This window comes from Onychomys torridus, chromosome 3 (assembly GCF_903995425.1).
Source record: "Onychomys torridus chromosome 3, mOncTor1.1, whole genome shotgun sequence".
Classification (NCBI taxonomy): Eukaryota; Metazoa; Chordata; class Mammalia; order Rodentia; family Cricetidae; genus Onychomys; species Onychomys torridus.
Window position 1 is genome coordinate 120,226,968 of NC_050445.1, and position 7,883 is coordinate 120,234,850.

Here is a 7,883-nt window from a genome sequence, read left to right on the forward strand (position 1 = left end):
AGCAAAGAAATATCTTATCTGAACATGAGGGAAAAAAGAAAGACCTCACAGTGGTCATTCTCATTGATTTCTCTTTGTATGACTCATTTCATTTTTATATGTGTACATGTGTGTATGGGCACATGAGCTTACAGGGACCAGAAGCTGGCAGCAGGTCCCCTGGAGCTGGAGTTACAGGTGGGGTTAGTTGCCTAACATGGGCACTAGAAATCAAACTCTAGTCCTCTGCAAGAGCAACAAGTGCTTTTATCTGTTGCACATCTCTCCAACCTCTTCCCTTAGTTTCCTGATAAAATTTTATTTACCTACATTAAGGATATATAAAGGTGATTTTTTTTATTAGAACCATAGAGGAAAGGAAGGGCACTAATCTTGTTTTATCCTCATTTGAGTATTCACACCTTAAAGGATTCACCTTAGAAAACTTGAGTATTGTAAATCATTCCATTCTCTAGAGGTGTAAGATACAAGGAGTGTTTTTCTCCAGGGTCAGGGAGCCAACCCTCTGAAATATAATCACCAAGAGAATAACGTGGAAATAGGTATTACATGGTACATTGTATACAGGTATGCAAAGATCTAGTCTGGTGATCAGATAGCCAAGCACCCTAACGGTAATGCTGGAACTCTCATCCAATAACTGATGGAAGTGGATTCAGAGATCCTCAACCAGGCCCCAGGTGGAGCTCCAGGTGTCCAATTGTTGAGAAAGAGGAGGGACTGTAAGAGTGTGAATTGTTGAGACCAAGATTGGAAAAGCACAGGGACCAGTAGCCAAACTAATGGAAACACGTGAATTATGAACCAAAAGCTGTGGAGCCCCCAACTGTATCAGGCACTCTGGATAAGTGAGACAACTGAATAGCTTGAACTGCTTGGGAGGCACCCAAGCTGTGGGACCTGAACCTGTCCTTAGTGCATGAGCTGGATATTTGGAACCTTGGGATTACACAGGGACACCTTGCTCAGCCTGGAAGCAGGGGACTGGACCTGCCTGTACTGAATCCACCAGGTTTAAATGAATCCCCAGGGGAGTCTTGGCCCTGGAGGAGATGGGAATGGAGGGGAGGGGCTGGAGGGAAGTTGGAGGCAGAGGCGGGAGGGAGGATGACAGGGGAACCTATGGCTGATGTGTAAAATTAAAACACAAATATAATAAATAAATAAAAATAAGTTAGAAGAACAAGAATGCTAACAACACATCTCCGTGGAGAGAAGAGGTCTGACTTCATAATACCCAGTCAGCAAACACTAATGACCTAGTCCCTTTGGCCCACCAATTTGCTAACTGCCCTCTGAATTCTCCCATTTACTTGCCACTGCTTTACAATCACTGCCTTTTTGTTTCATTGGAGTTAAGTTTAACCTCTTTTTCTCCTATTCAGTAGTCTTGATCTCTTTGCAAAAAAACAAAATAATCTTAAAGTTTTCCTTCGCTCTTTAATTGATGGAGTTTTTCATTCATAAGAATAATCCCTGTAGTCTTGATTTGGGAGTCCAATTTATGCATTCTACTATTTTGAATGTAACCTCAGATGTAACCAATTCATGATCAATTAATTAATATCTATCATGAGTTTATCCCTGTGTCTTTTAATAATAAGAAAACATCAAACTTCTCATGCTAAGAAATAGTATTCATCTGGAAAATAAGTCAACCAAAGAGGGACTTTAAGCAGAAAAGCCTTTTTCATGTTTCATTTTTTTTTGTGGTGTCTATCTGGTCATCAGCCTTTCCACTCATTTCGTCCTCCAGCCTTCTTCAATATTCTTTAGCAAATATTCTCTAATATTGAGCTCCTCTTTTATTCTAATTTAGTCATGATAAAACTCAAGCATTCCATATCAAAACCTAAGTACATTTATAATAAGGTATATACTTTGTAGGACTGGGCTATCCCATAGTTTTTCTCAATAGATGGTAAAGTCTGAAACTAGAGAAATTATAACCAACCTGTGAGGGCTAGTGCTGATTGTGGGCTTGACAAGTTCTAGAGTCTCCTACGAAATGAGCTTCTGGTGCAGGGAAGTTTCTTGGTTGCACAAGTTGAGATGGGAAGACTACTCCACTGTGGCTAGGATCAGTCCCTGGATAGGATCCTGGAGGGTATAGAACTGGAGAGTGGGATCTGGCCAGCAGGATGCACTCATTCATCAGACTGTGTTTCCTGACTGTGCATTCCAAGTGAGGATTTGCATTAAGCACTTGCTTCATTGGCTTCCCAACATGGTCTATGTCTTAGACTATGAGCTAAAGAAAAAATTTCTTCCTTAAGTTGCTCTAGGAAGAATTTTGTATCACAACAAGAGAAAAAGAAACCAATACACTGTATTGCTAAATGGGTCAATGGATTGGAACTATTTGAGTCTGGCTGCTAAAAGACAGGTCTAGGAAACACTGTATACTCAGTCCTTTGCTTTCTTGACCCACTAAAGGGCAATGCTCTGAAACATTGTTAAGGATGTAAGCCCAGCAGAAAGCATTTTCTTAGAGTACCCAGGTCTTTTGAATTTATTTTTCTTATTTTTCTATGACAAGGAAATGAGAATAGTTCTCAGCATGGCATTTTGTTGATTAAATCGGGCTTCCACAGCCTTGCAAGTCAAAAATATTTCCCCCCTCAGAGCACCTTTAATCGCCTATCATTCATGTTTAAGGAGAGAAATAAAAGAGAGAAAGAAATAAAACTACATTGTGTAAAAGGAAGATAAAACCCCATTGTGTTTGAGTGTTTCAAGCATAAAGCCTTCAGAACTCCACTGTCATCTAACAGCTTGGCTTTATAGGCAGAAACCTTCCCTGTTTGCAAAGCAATTAACTATTTCAGACCTCTAAGGGGAGGACAGTCCTGTTTATCACTCATCTTGTGGGTTCTGCTGGAGGTTTTTCAGACTATAATGCAACCAATTACCCCTCTTTGGAGTTGTTTTCTATCTTTAGGAAGGTTTTTGATGTTTTATCACAACAGTTTATTCAAAGAAAAAGTGAAAATGTACTGTAAATATTTGGGTGTTTGATACTGATAGCATCTCTCTGGTTGCAGCAAATGGCTTGGCAAGCTTCCCTACACAGTAACCATACACCACAACAGTACCAAGGGCAACTGAGCAAGAGTTTTCCAGTTCAGTAATGAACTCAATCTATCGCGGGGACTCTAAAAGACTAAATATAAATAAAACAATCCCTTTAGAATATTACATGTGTTCTCATTACAAGTTAATGCCACAACAGCCAACAGATAGATGGAAAAACAGATTTTGCTCTGTTAATTAGCACATAGGATTCAGTGTTATAGAGGCCCCAGAAATCACAACTGGCTTCATTATTTTGTCCTTGTGTGACTTTGGCCAATGTGCTCTCCAAGCTTGTTTTATTGCCCATAAAATAAGCCTATGGAAACTTACCTCAGATGATTCTTTGGAAACCAGGGAGAAAAACTCTCAATAAATCTAAGATATTATAGATTTGGTATATACATATTATTAGCAAAATTTTTGATGATCATGATCCAGTAAAGCTGGTCTGGGGTGGTCCTTGGAGAAACACAGGATGGAAAACTGAAGCATGGTACCATCTGACCAGCTAAAATATGAGACTTCTCAGGAAAGCAATTTGAACTTGGCTTTATAAAGTTAGTAGAGTTCATGCTGGTTCTTGTTGATAGTAGCACCATCTTTAATATAAAGGTGGAAATCAGGAAGTCAATTCTGATAAAACTGAACATACATGTCAGATCACTAGAACAAACTATATTCAAATGAAGAGGGTGGGAAATGTCATCACTTAGGATTCTTGGGATTGGGGGAAGAATTAGATCAAATATTCTTTGTTTTTCTTTATTATTATGTGTTTTAAATTTTATACATCAGCCATGGGTTCCCCTGTCCTTCCACTTCCCACCTCCACTCCCACCTTCCCCCTAGCCCCTCCCCTCCATTCCCATGTCCTCCAGGATCAAGGCACACCTGGGGATTCATTTAAACCTGGTGGATTCAGTACAGGTAGGTCCTGTCACCTCCTTCCAGACTGAGCAAAGTGTCCCTGTGTAAGCAAGCCCAAGGTTTCAAACAGCCAGCTCATGCACTAAGGACAGACCCTGGTCCCACAGACTGGGTGCCTCCCAAGCAGATCAAGCTATTCAATTGTCTCACTTATCCAGAGGGCCTGATCCAGCTGGGGGCTCCACAGCCTTTGGTTCATAATTCATGTGCTTCCATTCAATTGGCTATTTGTCCCTGTGCTTTTTGCAATCTTGGATTCAACAATTCACGCTCTTGCAGACCCTCCTCTTTCTCGACAGTTGAACACCTGGAGCTCCACCTGGGTCCTGGCTGAGGATCTCTGCATCCTCTTCCATCAGTTATTGGAAGAGAGTTCCAAGATGACTGTTAGGGTGTTTGGCCATCTGATCACCAGACTAGGTCAGATCAGGCTTTCTCTCGACCATTGCCAGCAGACTACAGAGGACATATCATTGTGGATTTCTGGGGACCTCTCGAGCACTCTGCCTATTCCTGTTCTCATGTGGTCTTCATTTATCATGGTCTGTTATTCTCATTCTCCCTTTCTGTTCTTGATCCAGCTGGGATCTCCTGCTCCCCTAAGCTTTCTTTCCCTCAAATATTGCCCTTCATTACTCCTACTGTCGTCCAAGTTGTTCATGTAGATCTCATCCATTTCTAGATCAAATATTCTAAGAGAAAATAATTATTTTAAATCTATCATTTTCAATTAATGTGGGATATTGTCTCCCAGAAAAATAAGAGTTCATGGTGCTGGAGAACTGAATGAGTTATAATGGATAATGATGGTTAATGAGCAGAGCTAGACTTTGTAAGTATTCATGCAACTCTGGAAGCCAAGTCTACAAAGGCTACTCACCAATAACACAGAAGATAGTGTCTTGTTTCTTACAGATTAAGAATCTCTAGTCACCTAGCCACTATATGTCAATTAAACTTGGCTCTGAAGCAATCTTAAGGAGGTGAGTGAGAAGCAGGAGGTCTGAAAGCACAACTCAGTTCAAGTCTCCACTCCACCCCTTACTGTCTGCTTGACATTGAAGAGCTCTCCTGTCTTCTCTAACTCAGTTTCCTTAGCTGTGCAACACACACAGACACACACACACACACACACACACACACACACACACACAGAAAGAGAGAGACAGAGACAGAGAGAGAGACAGAGAGAGAGTCAGAGAGACAGAGAGATGAAAAGAGAACCATCATTCCCAAGTGGCTATTTTGAGTGGGTATGATTTTTTTTAAGAACACTCAGAATAGTATGGTACATATATTAAAAGCTCTTTCAAACTTTGAAACATGTTTTTTTTTCTCTTTTCCTTGGCCCTTTGTCTAATCAGCTCCATAACACATGGTTTACCAGGAAAACACAGCATCCTCCACAGCCTTCATTTGCTTTTGTACCTATAACATAACCTCTTCTAAAACTCTATAACATATGTTTCTCCAAAAACCCCAGTGGATTTTAGATAAGTTCTGGACATTACCCATGACAACATTCCTACTATGACTTACTTTCTGCCATGTCCAGATTTGTCTTCACAAGGGTGACATTGCAGCAAGTGATAAACAATGGTAATTTTGTACTTGAAAAGAAGTCCAATCCAAGTGTCTGGCATAATGTGGATATTATATAATTGGGCAGATTTTATGGTGATGGCAATTCAGTAAGCCCATATGAATTTCTCATTAGAGAAACGCAAGATTGGAAAATAAGGCAGGCCACTAGCTTATTAGCAAAATAGTTGATGCCCTCTAACCTCATTTTCACTGTGAACACATTTTCTAAAACTAGAGTCAGCTTACCCAACACAGTCTCGTGGTGATATTTTATTTGTGTTGAAATGTGGTATTTTATTTGTATGTTAATAAATAAAGTTTGCCTGGAGATCAGAGGTCATAATAAGCCATAAACAGAAGTCAGGCAGTGGTAGCATATGCCCTTAATCCGATCACATGGCAGGCAGAGTATCTGTGGTCAAGGACACAGCCAAGTGTGGTGACACATGCCTTTAATCCCAGTACCAACCATAGAAAACTGGAAGTCTGTATAGACAGGCAGTGTCGAGGAAGTGATGTGGCTGGGCTTAGAGCCAATGAGAAGGCAGAACAGGAAAGCAATAAAAGCGCAGGTTAGACAGGAAAGAGCTCTCTCTTGGGAAGAAAGCTATGTCAAGGTAGTCATGGCTGTTTACTATTTCTCTGAGCTCTTTGGCTATTACCCCTGTATTTGGCTCTGTGTTTCTTATTTAATAAGACTGTTTAGAAATTCATCTACACAGTCTCAGTATATGCATTTGTTGATCTAACAGGCTGGTTGGGGCTGAGAACTTAGAAACACTTAAGACTGGGTGCTGGCTAAAAATATTGACAGCTGATGTGTGTAGATGAATTTCCAAATGGTCTTATTAAATAAAAGACATGGAGCCAGATATAGAGGTGAAAGCCTGAGAGAGATCAGGGAAATAGGGAAAGCCATAGCTAACCATACTTCACCAACTCTGCAGCTTCCAAATGTGAGTTACTTCCTGTCTTACCCAAGCCTTTATTGCCTTGCTGTTCTGTCCTCTCATTGGCTCTCTTAGCCCAGCTACCTCACTTCCTTGTCACTGTCTGTCTGTATAGACCTCCAGGTCTTTATAGTTGGTACTATGATTGAAGGCATGTGTTGCCATGCTTGGCTTTGTTCCCTAGTATGACCTTGAACACAGAGGTCTGTCTCATAAGTGATTGGATTAAGGGTATGTGCTGCCTGACTTCTTAAAATGGTTGGCCTTTTCCCCTGATCTCCAGGCAAGCTTTATTAAAGCACACACAAAAAAAATCACCATAGATGTGTGTGTGTGTGTGTGTGTGTGTGCACATATTTATGGCATGTGAGAGATATAACACAGCCTCAGAACAAATCCAACACAACATTTCTGTGTAAGGTCAAGTTACCTGGCTCACAGAGCTGTGGGATCTGCTTGACCAACTGGATACTTGTCTGTCCACAAGTAATGATCCCAGAGACTGGATCTGACTAAAGGGCAGCCACGCCACAGTCTAATTTAAAAAGTAATCTATGCCATTATAATAATAATTTAAAAACAGATTATTTGGGCTAATCAGACTTCCTTGTAAATTTGAACCATTAATGCTAGAATCCATCAGAGCTAGGAGGTAAAGTGGAAGCCGCTGTGAAGGAGCAGTTGGATCATGGCAAGCTGTGCTAATTACACATTAATCGCCGTAAGTATTTGATTGATGAAAGGACTCACAGGACTCAGAGTTTATTCCTAGCAAAGAATACAGTTCAGCAACAGCAAGGGAAGGAGGTCCAGGAAGCTCCGATGGCTGGATTATCCCCTATCTATTTGGGTTGTACAAGAAACTATCTTTAGTTTTCGGGCTATCACTGTTGTGCCTATAAAGCACTTCAGACCAGGAAACTGGAAGTCAACTCCTAATGGAGGTCTCTGAGAAGGAGCTATCTGATCACTTTACCACTGAAATACTCCTGGCTCAAGTTATAAATCGAATTATTATTCCCGAACAATGCTGACAGGCTGGCTCTTCCAGACTATGGATGCAGGTTCACAGAACATTATATATTTTAGTTAAAACATTCCATACTCTTGGTCAAGGATCAGTAGCTCTGGAGAGGGTGATAAATCAGATCATGTGAGGTTAAACCTTACCATGCCCAGATATAAACTATACTTGAACAGAAACTCTGCATGGTCTAGAAACCTGCTAAGTGGAAAGAGGTACAGATATGGAAACTAAGAACTGAGAGGAATAATTTAAAACACAGAGACTAGGGAAGACACGATGTTTAGGGCTTTATCTTTAGAAATTAGTCAGATCTAATTTCA